The 16915-nt window shown below is 43.3% G+C and overlaps 1 protein-coding gene across 22 annotated transcripts in view; it reads right to left on the bottom strand.

The window, feature by feature from the left end:
• The window catches only part of ANKRD11 (ankyrin repeat domain containing 11), a 213756-nt gene that overhangs the window by 156554 nt on the left and 40287 nt on the right, over positions 1 to 16915 (bottom strand). For 2 of the 22 annotated variants that reach the window (XM_070263174.1, XM_070263182.1), the window contains exon 1: positions 2767 to 2948. The exons of 17 other annotated variants lie outside the window; for them this stretch is intronic. The gene's annotated coding sequence lies outside the window, so the exon portion shown is untranslated. Of the gene's footprint in view, positions 1 to 2766; positions 2958 to 16915 lie in introns of those variants that run through there. 3 more of the 22 variants (XM_070263177.1, XM_070263179.1, XM_070263184.1) reach the window with 3 other exon arrangements.

The raw sequence follows: 16915 nt of genomic DNA on the forward strand, positions 1-16915 counted from the left end.
CAAATGCCCTCTGCCCTCAGCAGTCCCAGCAAACCAGCCAGCCAAGGCATGCTCTCTGAGCCACCCTCTTGGCTCCTCCCTCCAGGGCTGATCCTAGTTAAGGCTTCTGTGGAGCAGAGCTTGGCAAGGAGTGGCCCACAATCCAGGTCCCACCAACAAGGACACTGCACAAGTCACTCTCCTCCCCCAGCTCGGCCTGCGCTATCCTCACATAAACATCACATCCAGCCGTTCCACCACAAAGTTCCTGCTCAACTCCAGTGACCTCCCCACCTCTAATCCACATCTACAGCCCACTGCCACCAAAAGGGTCCCCCATCCTTCCACCATCAGTCACACACACTGCAAGTTCCCAAAGACAGCATCCCTGGTGGTCCCTCCCCAGCAAACACACGGACTCCTTGGTCTTACCATTACATCCTCACTGCACGTTGCTGAACCAGCAGTTCTGAATACCAACAACGGGGCCTGACAAAATGCTGCAAAAACATCACGGAGAGATGCAGGCTGTGGCATCTGCAGAGCTTGGGCACCCAAACGAGAGGAGCTTCATGTCAGCCTCATGATCCCCTGTCATGCCTCTGCTCTCTCTGGATTCTTTACAGTTTTCACTTGGTGCTACACTTGGTCTCACCAAGTTCTACACTTGGTCCCGAGCACCACCTCTTCTCCCTCCTCCTCAATAACCAGCATGCAGGCCCTGAGCTTCCAGAAAGGACCCAGACTCTTCCTGCCTAAGGCTAATCCTCCCAAGGAATCCCAACCCTTCCTAGCTACTCTGGGAGCCTCACCAACCATCTCTGCCAAGTTTCACTTTCTCTATCTTGTACTACAAAACAAGTTCTGTATTTTTACAGGTAAAATATCCTAATACATACCAACCAACACATACTACAAAAATTCTTCTGCAATTCACTCTCAGTTCTCTCTACAATCCTCAGTGCCCCATTGATTTGGCCTGGCCCCATTCTCTCTCCAGCACCCATCACCTCCCGGAACCCAGCCACACTGTTCTCTTCTCCATGCTGGTCAGCCTTTGGTTCCTTTGCACACTTACTTTCTGCCATTCTGTCCATCTGGTCAACTCCTAACTCATTCCACAGAACCCAGGTCAGGAGTCTCTTTCCTCGGAACACATGAGGACTGCCCCTGGGCGGAGGTCAGCACTCTTTTGGCCACCACCCTGCCTTATGCTAACTTCTATGACATTTCTAATATCACATACCACATTTCAGCTATCTTAAGATTCCATCAAGGATGCAGCTGCCAATCAAACACTACCATGCCCCCATGACAGTCCTGTGTCATGTGTGTGCTGGTCATATGAGCCTCTGGTTCTCATTTATTCCGAGGGAAGTGGCTGTTTCCTCTTGTCTTCAGTGGCAGCCCTGGGGTGTGACAGGCACTCTTCAGTTATAAAGCACAGCAGAGCTTCATTTGTTAATGGGTAACATCCTTCCTTAGGTTCACTAAAGCACTTAACTGTTGCTTTGCAAGAAATACAGAACTGCCACTATTTGGCCAGTGACAACCATGTGCCTCATTGTTAGGAACTTTGGTCAGTCCGTGGCTACTGTGCCTTTCTGCACACACAGGAACTTTCTATTTCAAGGATGAATCTTAGCGTGACCTTTCAGAAGACGTTATAACATCACCTGAACTTAAGACTTTTAGTACCAACAACATATCAGCTGAATGGACAACACAACAGCAATGACTAGGTTCACCCAAGTGCAGGGGACTGCAACTAGTTACCGCTGCTGCCCATGTCCTTGAGACACTCCATTTCAGAGTTGTAACAAGTCATGCATCTTGGAATCAATGGGAAAAGATAGCAATAATTGCTTTATGAAGACTGTTTTCTCATACCAGGCAAAGAGTTCCATAAGGCCAGGGCTCGAGTGTCTTGTTTATTTCTATACCCAGCATCTTGGCCCAGGGTCTGGCACATAGTAGGCATTCAATAAATATTTGCTGAAAAAATTAAGCAAACCAGAATCCCAAGAGATGGAAAGTCACTTCAAGGTCATTCATGCCAGGGCTCTCATACTTTTTCCAAACACAATCCATGGTGAGAAACACAATTTACACCTTGGCCCAGGAAATACCACATCCAAGAGAAACAAAAATATACAGAGACTGTATTTCCATAGAGAATGTGTGACACACTGATGTTTTCTATTCTATTCCCTTAATTTTTATTTATTTATTTATTTTGGTGAGGAAGACTGGCCCTGCGTTAACATGCATTATCATTCTTCCTCCTTTTGCTTGAGGAAGATTGTCCCTGAGCTAAACATATGTGCCAATCTTCCTCTATTTTGTATGTGGGACACCGCCACAGCATGGCTTGATGAATTGTGTTTAGGTCCATGTCCAGGATCCAAACATGCAAACCCCAGGCCACCGAAACGGAGCACATGAACTTAACCACTATGCCACCGGGCTGGCCCCTCTATTCCCTTAAATTTAAAAAAAGCTAGCAAGATTCACTCTGCTGTGATGTCTTCTGCCCCACCCAGCCAATGTTTGCAAAACTCACTCGTCTAGGTACCAAATTCCTTAGTTTTTTCCATAATTCTGCATTCATAACCTGTATCATCATTTATCTCATATTTTCTTTAAATAGAATAACATTCTTAAGATGTTTAAATGAAAATTTAAATTTAAATTCCTTTTCCTAACAGTACTACGATGAATGGAAGACATACACTTTCTGTACACCACTTTCTGCACACAGACATAATCCTAAAATGCACCATTTACCCCATCTTCAAAGCCAGTGCTTCAGCCACTACTTGGAAGCAGCCCCTGGAAGTGTTCCCATTTCCTTCAGGTGAATCTCTAGGCCCCAGCCACCTCCCAATCTTGGCAGAGCCACAGCATGTCCCAGAGCTGTGGAGAGGAATGGAGAGCTGCCATTCTCTTGCAGGATACCTGTGCATTATGACAGGAGCAAACCACCAACATGACACGTGCGCACAAGGTGTGGCACATTCATGCTCACCCACAGGACTCAGCTCAACCCAGGCTATGGTCCTATCAGAGCCCTATGCACGTCTCTTTCTAATCCTTCCCAAACGCTTCTAGCTGTCTGTGGTCAAGTCTGTCTCCAAAGGCAGGCAGCTAGCTCTTTCAGGGCAAGGACTGTGCCTTCCTCTCAGTGGCCCCAACACTGAAGCACAGAGTCAGACACACAGTGGGTGTGGCAGCCCTTCAGAATGAGTCCAGGACAAGCTCGTGGCACAGGCCTCTTCCCAGAACGGGACGAGACACTGCTCAACGAGAGGGAATGACCTTGTCACATTCTCTTGCAGGCAGCAGGCAGGGGACCCCTCAAGCTCAACAGGTTACCTTTCTACTTAGGTACATATTCCCACAGAATATACAAAGAAGAAAGTCTCCTAAAGTTCTCAACCACAAAACTAACCTACTCAGCCCAACGACAAAATCAAAAACTTTCTTTAAAATTTGAATTAACAGAATAATTCAAATTAATACTAACGCTAGTATACAAGGAAAAACTCCATGATCTGTCAGAATTCACACTACGGGTTTCCAATCCTGTCAAAGCATTCCAAGTCGTGGCCTAAGCAAACCTGCAGCATCTGAACACAAAACTCTACTATCTTTCAAAAAAATTAGCCTTACTGTCATATTATTAAAACTCTCAAAACAAAAACTGAAATTAAAAATATAAGCCTTATACATGACATAAGTACAAAAATACCTTCCAAATAATATTCAAGTATGCCTTATTAAAAGCAGGCATTCAACTGCACAAATTCAATGAATGTAACATTTACAAACAAAGTAAAAGGCTGGGCGGCGCTGGCCCGGGGCCCTAGAAGAGCCGCACCAGCACCCGCACGGCCAACAGAGCGCTCTCCACCCGCCGCCCCCCGCTGCTCTGTGAGCACAGCCCACACCGCACACCCCAGACCTAAGGCGCCATCTGTTCACGTTTCACTTGCCATCTCACCATTTTCTTTAGTTCTTGTTACTGCTATCAACCAACATAAGCTAGCTTGTTTCTCCCCTTACTACTTCAAAGCAACAAATGAAAGAAAAAAACCAAGAACAGAGACAGTAATGGAGAGAAGGCAGCTATAAAATGGGGCCGGTGTAAACAAGAATCTCTTAAAACTGCTTATTTAAAAACAATTATACACACACACACACATCATGCATTTATACCCATACACACACACCTTGCATTCTTCTATCCTTGAAAAACCATGTGTATCTTTTAAGGCACTGCACATCTCCTGAGCAAGGTTAGGTACAAACTGAAATAGAGGGAGCAGGTGACATATTCACAGTCATATGGACAGAGCAGAGCCAAACTGCCGAGTGCAGTCCTCCCGGCCCCCAGTGCCGGCTGCTTCTACCACACTGCACTTGGCGGGGACTCCTGCCGTGTGAAGCAGGGGCATGTCTTCATAGCTGGACTGGGGACGGGCATTCTTTTCTCTTGAATTTCTCAGAGAGGCCTGATCACTGCAGTGTGGAGCATCTGACCGCAAGATTTATAAACACTTACATGTTTGTAAAATGTGTCATATTTCCCCGCATGTTACAGGGGAAGTAAATGGCTGATGATACAGTGGGACAACTCTGACTTTATCCCTAACCTCCCCCTTTACCTCAGTGCCCAAATCTTGTATCATGTCATTATCTCAGACCCTCACTGAGAGCCTAACTGAGCACTGAGTCAGCTCATCTTATCTCACTAACTGAGCTATCCTGAGACTTCCAGAAGCCAGCTTCTATCTAAAGAACATGCCATAAATTATTTTTAGTCATTTAAAATTCAAACACCTAAGAAATTCACCCAAAATTCATGTTGTTACATATCCCTTTTCAGACAAACTTATGAACATTGTGGGGTCAGGAACAGGTCTCAGTATGTGTCAAACCCATTTTTTAGCTCCATGAATCACTTCGTTTTCTTGCATTATTGGTTCGACATAATTTACCTCATTCACTGATTAACTGTAAGATACGGCCATTTTATTATGCTAACAGAATCACAAACTATCCTAACTTGTGCTTTTTCTTCCAAGGAAAATCAGCAGGGGTTCTAAAAAAAGACGCTAGTGAATGGCCAAGGACCTAACGGTGCTGTGTCCGTCTCAGGAAGCTCTACTTTTGGGACAGGTAGAACCAACGAAGGTATCCAAAATGATCAGTTATGTCTTTTCATAGAAATTCAGGAATAGACAAAAACTGAGCAAGTTAATCACTTAATCTTCTTCCTGGAATTCCTTTCTATCTTAGAAATAAGAAGTTATCAGAAAGGAAAAGTTAAACTATTTGAACCACTCCAGAATATAATGAAATTCTGCCCCAAAAGAAGTCTCAGAAAGGGGCCGGCCCGGTGGCGCAGCGGTTAAGTTCGCACGTTCCACTTCTCGGCGGCCCGGGGTTCGCTGGTTCAGATCCCGGGTGCGGACATGGCACTGCTTGGCAGCCATGCTGTGGTAGGCGTCCCACATATAAACTAGAGGAAGATGGGCACGGATGTTAGCTCAGAGCCAGGCTTCCTCAGCAAAAAGAGGAGGACTGGCAGTAGTTAGCTGAGGGCTAATCTTCCTCCAAAAAAAAAAGAAGTCTCAGAAAATTCCAAAGCATGTCTCAAATTCTACAGCATACAATCAACTACCTTAAAACCTACCCAACACTTACAGCAGAAGAGCTGAACTGCATTAAGCAGCAGAAATAAATCAAATTAATCAGAAAGTAAGCCACGGTTCTAGTCACAGAAGTGGAAGCTGACTTACACAAGGTCCTCACTATTAGTCATATTCTGAATGTCTTCTCGAGATCCAAATGCCAGACTAAGGAAAAATCAAGTCCATGGGCCTGAAACGCAGAGCCCTGAAATGATGGGGGACAGAGTATTAATGGACCCCTAGAGGTTCAGGTTTGACCCCAGTCTACAACCTCACTTCATTTTAGCCTTTCATCTAAAACCTCTTTCCAAACACATCTCGGCAACACACCCCTGTGGGAAGCAAATGTAGAGAGGCCCCACAACCCAAAAGACGCAAGCGCTGTCCTTTTCTGTGGGGTGTGTTCCAATAGGCGGCAGGTGGAGGTAGGAGAACCCCAGGGCTGGGGAAGCCATGCCTGTAAGCAGGGCTCACTACACGGAATTCATACCCTAGTTTTCCCCAGGACCATCCAGGCCCAGACCCAAATGGACGCCAGCACCAAGGCTTTGGGCAGAGTGACGGCAGTGGGGAGTACATCTGTGAGGTGAGGAGGAAGTGACCCAGAGCAGAGGGGGCACAGCATGGGTATGGGGCACACAGGTGCACACTGCAATCCTGACTTTAACAAATCACCTTGTTCTTAATGACACCCTGGGAAACCTCTGTATACTTTCCTCAGATCCCAACTGAAGGCCTAGCAATACAAGATGTGGTGAAAAGACGGGCACAGTGTGCTAGGAGAAAACAGCATGTCTTGGCACACAAAGATCTGTGACATGCTGACTGGGAAAAGCAGATAACTAAACAATACAGATGGTTCCCATTCACATTTTAACAATTACGTTTTAACATATGCACACACCTATTTTCATACATCCAGGACAGGCACTGAGGGCTCTGTAAGAGGATACAACAAATCCACCAGCATGGTGCTCTGCCAAGGGGGCAGATACCTGTGGATCACCAATTTCTGCCATATACACCTCTCTGTTGCTCAGAACTCAGCACTTTTATAACTGCAGAAGGGAATTTTTCCATTTTGTAAAAAAAACTAAACAAACACTTAAGACTCGGAGACAGAACATAAGAATAAGACTGAGAGTAGCAGGCTAGAAGGACCACTTCTACCACAACAACTGAGCCTTCATGGAGAAGAGGTGGGCCATCAGGACCTAACCCACACCTGGCAGTCTAGAAGTGGTTAGTTCTTCCAGTTAAATTCAACTGATCAATATTTAAAATGAGAAAGTTTTATTTTAAGTCCCAATCCCAGTCATTTTCCTTTTTACTGATGAATGCTTGCTTATGATCCTGTAAAACTCAAATGCTTTCTTGTGATTATCATTCCCAAACTCTTTCTAAAACTTAGTACTACACATGCACTCGTAAACTCCTAATTTCTCTGAACTGTCAGGACAATCTAAATTCTAGCTTCATCTTCCCAGATATCTTCACATTTTACTTAATTTAATACCACCCAGAAACTGAGTAAGTATGCTTTACTTTACATCAACCATCATAATGACTGATGAAAACGTAAACTACTGTGGGGTCTAATCCTGGTTTCTATAGCAAGTTCAAGTGGTCCATCACCCATCTAAGACTTATGGCCAAGACCAGGGCTGAACAAAGTGCTGATTCTGTAAATAAAGTTTTATTGGAACAGTCACACTCATTCCTTTACCAATTATCCATGGCTATTTTCATGGTTCAACGGCACAGCTGGGTACTTTCGACAGAGACATATAGCCCCGCAAAGTACAAAATATTTACCATCTGGCCCTCTATGTAAAAGTCTGCCGACTCCTAGCCTATGTCAGAATCCAAGGTTTGACTCACGCTAGATAAGTGGGTAAGGTGCTGCTTTTAAGGGTGTTTAAGGGTTTTTATTTTAAAAGTTAATTATCTGCAAAGGCAAATCTATAGGGACAGAAAGTAGACTAATGGTTGCCTGGGGCTGGGGGTAGAAACATGAATTAATTGTAAACGGGTGGAGGGATCTTACAGGGGTAACAAAAATGTTCTAAAACTGGATTATGGTGTTGATTTCACAACTTAGCAAACTTACTAAAAAAAAGTCACTAAATTATACAGTTAAAATGAGTCCACTTATCCTATGAAAATTATACCTCAATAAATTTTTTGAAAAGTTAACTATCTGTATAATTGTGCTTTTGTCACTTAAGACCTAAAACTTGGGGCATAATTTGCAATAAATCCCTACAAATTCCTCTTAAACATGTGTTCAAAACTTTAAAAATTTATGTGGCCCACCCAGTGGCACAGCAGTTAATTTCACATGTTCCGCTTCAGTGGCCCAGGGATCGCTGGTTCAGATCCCGGGTGCAGACATGGCACCACTTGTCAAGCCATGCTGTGGCAGGTATCCCACATATAAAGTAGAGGAAGTTGGACACGGGTGTTAGCTCAAGGCCAGTTTTCCTCAGCAAAAAGAGGAGGATTGGTGGCAGATGTTAGCTCAGGGCTAATCTTTCTCAAAAAAAAAAAAAACTTTAAAAAGCTTTAATCTCTGATAGCAAAGAGCTCCTTTGTGGCTGGAGGGACAAGCATCACAGACAGGTGCATCTGAACTGTAAACTGTGAGTGCAGGTAGGTCGGCATGGTGCTCTGCCCACCCACTTCTTGAACGTCAGGAGGAAACCCCAAATTCTCTACCCTCCACCCACGCAATAAGTACTCGATGGCTAGGATGTCCACATTCTGGCCCTGGTTTAACCAAATCATGCCACTCTCTCAGTAACCACAGAGTGTTCAAAAGCAAAGACGAGGCCCTTAGCTCTTCTGAGTCAAGAACACTTTGAGAATGTTGTTTTAATCAGGGGTCCTACACCCTCTACTTTTCCATCCTTATTTCCAAGTTGCCTTCTTTTCTGTGCAATCACACAGTCTCACATGTGAGGAGAAACACATCACATCTTAAGCACACTTTAAATATTTTCTACTAGGTTAGTAGTTAAAAAATATTGCTTTATCATCGAATTTTGCTTTGGTTTGCTAACATCCATGTTCCATACCCAGGAAATAAGACAATTATCATTCAAGGTAAATACTCCACGTTTATGTCAAACAACTTTCAACTTAAAACTGAAGCAGGAATCCCTCAGAAAGCACCTATTTCCATATTAAAGTTCCCTCAAAAATTCTAAAAGGAATTTATAGCTTAGTTAAAGTAGTAATCAGCACAATAAAAGTTCTCTCCTGGGCCGGCCCAGTGGCACAGCGGTTAAGTGCGCACATTCTGCTTTGGTGGCCTGGGGTTCGCCGGTTCGCATCCCAGGAGTGGACACGGCACCGCTTGGCAAGCCATGCTGTGGTAGGCGTCCCACATATAAAGTAGGAAGATGGGCACGGATGTGAGCTCAGGGCCAGTCTTTCTCAGAAAAAAGAGGAGGACTGGCAGGAGTTAGCTCAGGGCTAACCTTCCTCAAAAAAAAAAAAAAAATTTTTTTTAATGTAAAAAAAAAAAGTTCTCTCCCTTTACAGAAAGACACTATTACAAGCTAACCTGCCTTTCGGATGACCAGGAACTGCCTACTAAGGTGCCACACCTAGGACCATGTGTAAATAATCAGCTGACTCGCACCAGTACTGGGAACTTCAAAAAGGATGCTAACAGAAAGGAGGCAGGAGAGATATTATTTAAATAAAAGCACAAAGCATCTTTTCACGAACAAGAACATAAATGGGAAAACACAAGAGCAGCACAACGTAGTGAAAGGATGCTCATTCGGCACTATATTTTGCACTGGAGATGCAGCTGCCAGCAAAACAAACTTGTTCCCTGACCATATGGTATTTACCTATGAAAAAGAAAGAGAAAAGAAGAAGGAGAATAATTATAGAACATGTGACTGGAGATAGCACAGCTGAGTGACCAGAGGTGGGACTCTGGAGCCAGCCTGCCCGAGTCTAACGCAGGCATTGCCACTCATGACCTGTGTGAACTTGGGCACATGGCCCAGACTCTGCCTCAATTTACTCATTTCTACAACGGGAAAACAAACAGTAGACCTACACCTCACGGGTTGCCAACATTAAGTGAGTGAATCTTATAAAGCACACAGAACCGCAGCTGGCAAGCATACCTGTCTTATAACTGTGTCTTCAATAATAAATATACACAATGTACTCGCTAAACTCACATGTGGAAGGTGCTTCATGCAGGGCCTGCAGGCAGACCACCACAGCAGATACGAACAGACTCTGCTCTGAGCATGAGAGATGCACAGAGCTGCTCGCAGGCACCGGAAGTGGAAACCCCTGAGCTCCAGGGGCCAGAGATCACGACTTCTGCAGCCCGCCTGCCGACAGATGAGGACAGGAGCAGAGGAAGAGAATTGCTGTGAGGCGACATCTAGTTCGGAAGCGAGGGCCCAGCCCATCAGTCTAAGAACCCTGACTTGCAGGTTCTAAACCCTATACACTGATTCAACAGGTAAAGGAGCCTAAGAAACAGCAAGTTCTTAGAACCACCATTCTCTACCTAGATAAGGGACTAAGTCTTCAATAAACACTCCTCTTACATTATATGCCAATTTTCTTCCTCACAAATTACAAATCTGAGCTGCTTAAGCCCGGCCTCTGTAGAAAAAGGCTCTGGGCAAGCCTCTTCAGCAGTGACCAGTGTCAAAGGTTCCTTGAAACTTGTTCCACATGAAGTGCTGTGACGTGGCTCAAAGCCATCACAGCCATATGCATCTACTCAGTAAGAAAAGAGTCATGAAGTACCCACACAGGCGACAACACAGATGAATCTCAAAACAACACGCCAGGTGGGGCCAGCCCTGTGGCCAAGTGGTTAAGTTTGCCCACTCCACTTCAGCAGCCCTGGGTTTCACCAGTTCGGATCCTGGGCACGGACCTAGCACTGCTCGTCAAGCCATGCTGAGGCGGTGTCCCACATAGCACAACCAGAAGGACCTACAACTAGAATACACAACTGTGTACTGGGAGGCTTTGGGGAGAAGAAGAAAAAGGAAAAAAAAAACAAAAAACAAAGAAGATTGGCAACAGATGTTAGCTCAGGTGCCAATCTTTAAAAAAAAAAAAAATTAAAAAACAACACACCAGGGTAAGACATCACCAAAAATAGCAGAACAGGGAACTCCACAACTCCATCCTCCCAAAAAAAGCAACAGACAAGCTGGTAAAAACATCAGAATCAACTCCTTCAGAACTATGAAATCTCATTGAAAGCTTACACATCAGAGAACACTTGATGAAGAAGGCATTGAGTTTCCATAGGAGAGCGCCACGGTAGTTTAATGCCCCCGCTTACACTCCACCCCCTTGAACACCACAGCCCACCCCCACATGCAAGCTGCTGGCAGAGAGAGCACTCTGCACCCTGCTCTCAAAGACTTGCAGCTGTAGGCTTCTGGCCTGTGTGGTGGGATGTAAAATGGTATAGCTGCTGTGGAAGTGTCTGGTGGTTCCTCACAAAGTTAAACATAGAACTGTGATATGACCCAGCAATTCCACTCCTAGGTATATACCCAAAATGTGTTAAAACAAAACACCTTGTAGACATAAGCTCACAGCAGCACTACTGACCACATGTCCATCAAGAGATGAATGGATAAACAAAGTGTGTATATCCATACAACGGAATATGTTTCAAACATAAAAAAGTACGAAATAAAAAGGAATGAAGTTCCACTACACAACACAGATGATCCCTGAAAATATTCTGCTAAGTTAAAGAAGATGCAAAGACCAATCTTGTTTGATTCCATTTATATGAAATGTCCAGAATAGGCAAATCCAGAGAACCAAAACAGATTAGTGGGTGGAGGGGCTCCAGGAGAGGGAGTCACAAGGAGTGAGTCTTTAATGGACATCGGGTTTCCTTTTAGGGTAATAAAAATGTTCTGGAACTAGACAGTGGTGATGGCTGCACAATAGTGTGAATGTACTAAAGGCCACAGAACTACACACTTTAAAATGGTTAAGATGGTGAATTTTTTATGAGTGAACTTTACCTCAACTGAAAAAAATCATGCTGTAGGAACAATGTGAGACTCAAAAGAGTATAATCATGTATGATATACTATTTACTGAAATTCTAAAATAGAAAAAACTAATCTATGACAAAAAGTAAATCGGTGGTTGCTTGGGGTGGGGCTGAGGGTGGGGGTTCAGGAACTTTTCAGAGTGATGGGAAATGTTTTGTATCAATCTTTGCTGTTGACTACAGGGGGTGATGCAACTGTCAATATTCATCTAACTGTAGATTTTAGAATAGGCACTTTTGTTCTCTAAAGTATACCTGTATAAATGTCACTGAAACAATCACAGGTATGTTAGTGATTATCATAAGAAACACAGAAATATGGAGCTGGATGGACCACAAAAAACGATACACAGCAGTTAAAATCAGATGAAGTTCAAGGTCAGAGGCTATGCCTAACAATGAGCTGCTCCCACAGAAAGATTCGGGCCAAAGCCTTAGAGATGCCCCTCCTGGGAATAAGAGCCATCAGCACAGTCAACCTTATGTTCTTAGAGTGACACCACTGCTGAGGGTGACCAAGGGAAGACAGTGATGCTAAAGGAAACAGTTTTTAAAGATTTTTTTTTTCCTTTTTCTCCCCAAAGCCCTCTGGTACATAGTTGTATAGTCTTAGTTGTGGGTCCTTCTAGTTGTGGCATGTGGGATGCCGCCTCAGCGTGGTTTGATGAGCAGTGCCATGTCCGCGCCCAGGATTCAAATTGACAAAACACTGGGCCGCCTGCAGCGGAGCGCGCAAACTTAACCACTCGGCCACAGGGCCAGCCCCTAAAGAAAACAGTTTTTAAGTCATTAAAAAAAATTATTTAATTTTTAAAGTTTAACCAAAATAAAATTCAATTTTTTTTCAAAACATATACTCCTGCTCTTGTATTACTTTAGCACACACATTTTACGTAATTTAGATATGTGGATGTCATTTCTTAGGAAGCATAACATCGTACATTAAAAAATTATTTTGCAGTGCTCTCATTTACTTGAGGTCCCACTAGAAGACTAAATATTACCCTGGCATGCTCAGACACCTTCCATCAATCATCTCCAGAGCTGCCGAACACAAAGAAACTGCTCCATTCAACAGCATTTCTTTAATCAAAACCCAAACCTGTCTTGCCTAAGGTAGCAAAACAATTTAAATCCCCAAAAAGGAAAATAAGCCTACAGTGTGTCTTCCAGATCCTAAAAATATCTCAAACCCACTCAATACCACTACTGCAGCGCCAGCCCTTACCCACTTTCACCAATTACTGCCTCCAGACACCTCCAGCCCAGCAGTGCATTACGGAGGATCTGTGAGATCAAAACCACAGGCATAAGATACTGAGAAATTACTTATTTTCAGACTCAACACTTGCAAGGAGGGTACAGTGCTGGCAGGGGCTCGAATCCCTAATGCCAGGTACCATATTGGTCATCACCATACAACTGCAATTTAAAAATGCCAGTGTCACTTAAGACCATTCTGGATTAATCAGTAAACACTAATTTTATTAAATTTCAACATGTACATATTGCTTTAATGCTCTGTGATAAAACCAAAGATGATCATCAAGCACATCTCCTGAAAACCACAGCCTAACAGTTCTCAGGAACAAAGCACTGGAGAAATTGTCTGAGTTGCCATTTGCTATGGAAAACCCAATTTTACTTGAACAAACGACTGACAAACCACAGTTACTCAAATAAACATCTGTCAGTATTTGTTGTCAATTATAAAATCTGAGCTTCCAGATTTTAAATTAAAATTTGGGGGCCAGCCTGGTGGCACAGTGGTAAAGTTTACACACTCAGCTTTGGAAGCCCAGGATTCACAGTTGTGGATCCCAGGCACAGACCTATACACTGCTCATCAAGCCATGCTGTGGCAGCATCCCACATACAAAACAGAGGAAGATGGGCACAGAAGTTAGCTCAGGGACAATCTTCCTCACAAAAAATAAATAAATAAACAAGTAAATAAATAAAATTAAAATTAAAATTTTGGAAAACTTCTATCCCAGCTTCCACTCTGACCAAGATGAAGTAAAATGTACTGGATTCACCATCCCCCTTAAACCTGGACAAAAAGTAGGAAACAATGGTTTTCAAGATACTGGACATCAAGCAGTGAGGAAAGCGATCCCTGAGAGAGAAACACCAGATCAAGAGAGCTCTACAAGTGCCATGGCCTCCTGCCTGGAGAGGTCTCCCTGACTTGAGAGGGTGAAGCTGGGATTCCAGACAGCCACAGCAGCTAGAGTCTGCAGAGACAGCTGCACAGGGAGAGAATTCCAAAGATCTGTAAAATTAGCCCTAGACTAAATGCTGCTCTGATCCCATCTAACAAAGCTTGAAAGAGCAAGCTGAAAGAATCAAATCACTTCAAAGTAGCTTAGTACATCCAAGAACAAAGCCCAAGGATATTTATAGTAATACAAAACTATCCAGCAACAAACAAGGTAAAATTAACAAACTCTGGCATGCAATCAAAAATTACCCGACATGCAAAGAAGCAGGAAAACCGTGAGCAACAATAAGGAGAAAAATCAACCAACCAACCAGAACTGACATAGACGAAACAATTAATAGACAAGGAAATAAAAGCATTCTATATATTCAAGAAGCTAAGGACTGACACAAGGAAGATCTAAAAAGGATCCAAAGCAAACTTGTTGAAACTAAAACTATAACGTATGAGTTAAAAAATTTTGAGACAAAAATGTCTGACATATTAGACATTACAGAGGAAAAGAGGAGTATTGGGGCCGGCCCCCAGCTGAGTGGTTAACTTTGTGTGCTTCACTTCAGCAGCCCAGGGTGTCACAGGTTCAGATCCTGGGTGTGGACCTAGCACCTCTCATCAAGCCATGCTGAGGCAGCATCCCACATGGCAGAACTAGAATAAAAGGACCTATAATGAGAATACACAACTATGTACTGGGGGGCTTTGGGGAAAAGAAGGGAAAAAAAAGAGACTGGCAAGAGATGTTAGCTCAGGGTCAATCTTTAAAAAAAGCAAAGAAATGAGCAGTGAGCTTGGAAACACAGCAATAGAAATTATCCAAAATAAGACATAAAGAAAAAAAGATGGAGAAAAAATGAAGAGGGCATCATTGTACTGTGTAACAATTTTAAGCAACCTCATATATATGTATGTGGAGTCTCTAAAAGAGAAAAGGGAAGGATAGAAAAAATATTTGGAGAAATAATGGCCAAAAACTTTCCAAATCTGATGAAAACTATAAACCCGCAGATCCATTTAGTCAACAAACCCCAAACATAAGAAGCACGAATAAAACCACACTAAACTATATCATAAATCAGATAGCTTAAACATCTTCAAAGCATTCAGAAAAAAAACACATTACATAGAGAGATACGAAGACAAACATGACAGCAGATTTTTCATTGGAAACAATGCCAGTCAGAGCTCAATGAAGCAACATGACTAAACTACTCCAAAAAACGGTCAGCCTGCAATTCTTGACCCAGCAAAAACATCTCTCAAAAACAAGGCAAGGGGCAGGCCCCGTGGCCGAGTAGTTAAGTTCATGTGCTCCGCTTTGGGGGCCCTGGGTTTCACGGATTCAGATCCTGGGTGCGGACATGGCATCACTCATCAAGCCAGGCTAAAGCGGCGTCCCACATGCCACAACTAGAAAGACCCACAACTGAAATACACAACTATGTACTGGGAGCCTTTAGGGAGAAAGAAAAAAAAAAGATTGGCAACAGATGTTAGCTCAGGTGCCAATCTTTAAAAAATAAAAACAAAATAATAAACACACTTGGAGACAGACAAAGGCTGAAAGAATTAATCACCGGCAGTCCTATAAGAAATACTAAAGTGAGTTCCTTAGAAAGGAGGAAAACAATAGGTTGAAATTTGGATCTACACAACTGAATAAAGAACACTAAAAGTGAAAACTACCCACTTTTTTGCAGTTTTGCCCCTAACATTTAGAACTGCTAACAATTTGTGGTCTAGCTAGAGTAAGCTTTACAACAGTTTACCTTGGGTAAAATGTTTTCTAAATTCTGAACTCCCTTAACTAGTTTTCACAAGAAAAGCTGTTTTAAATTCGGGAGCCTTGAATAACTATATTAATACAAATTCAGGGGTCATAAAAACTGCATTTTGAGAAAACTTTTAAATCATGAAGTGATATTTAAAGAGATTTTGCAGGCTGGGAACTAAATCCTATCAGGAAAAATGGTTCACAGAGGCATCACCCCATACTCCCCCAAGACTGGCAGTGAGAGCCTCTGTAAGACAGTAGAGATGAACTATATCGAATACTTTGATTTTTGCTTTCCATTTGACTAGCCTGAAAAAGAATCTTATTTTTTAAATTACAAAAACATAATCTTGGGGCCGGCCAGGTAGCATAGTGGTTAAGTTCACGCACTCTGCTTTGGTGGCATGGGGCTCACAGGTTTGGATCCTGGAAACAGACCGAGCATCACTCGTCAAGCCACACTGTGGCATATCACATAAAGTAGAGGAAAACTGGCACAGGTGTTAGATCAGCAACAATCTTCCAGAAGCAAAAAAAGAAAGATTAGCAAGCGATGTTAGCTCAGGGCCAATCTTCCTCACAAAACAAAAAAGACAAACACAACCTTGGGACTGGCCTGGTAGCACAGTGGTTGGGTTCACACATTCCGCTTCAGTGGCCCAGGGTTCATGGGTTCGGATTCTGGGCAGGGACTTGCACACTGCTCATCGAGCCATGCTGTGGCAGGATCCCACATTAAAGAAAATAGAGGGGGGCCAGCCTGGTGGCGCAGCAGTTAAGCGCACACATTCTGCTTCAGCGGCCCAGGGTTCGCCGGTTCAGATCCCAGGTGGGGACATGGCACTGCTTGGCACGCCATGCTGTGGTAGGCGTCCTACATATAAAGTAGAGGAAGATAGGCATGGATTTTAGCTCAGGGCCAGTCTTCCTCAGCAAAAAGAGGAGAATTGGCAGCAGTTAGCTCAGGGCTAATCTTCCTCAAAAAAAAAAAATAGAGGAAGATTGGCACAGATATTAGCTCAAGGCCAATCTTCCTCACCAAAAAAATAATAATAATAATAATAACCTTAAGAGAAACTCACAATCTATTTACAATCCTACCAATTCGAAAAGTTCCCTTTAGTTTTTGTTATAGTCTCTTCTTTAACCAAAAGACTTCTTAAGTATAT

The sequence above is a fragment of the Equus caballus genome, chromosome 3, assembly GCF_041296265.1.
Source record: "Equus caballus isolate H_3958 breed thoroughbred chromosome 3, TB-T2T, whole genome shotgun sequence".
Taxonomy (NCBI): Eukaryota; Metazoa; Chordata; class Mammalia; order Perissodactyla; family Equidae; genus Equus; species Equus caballus.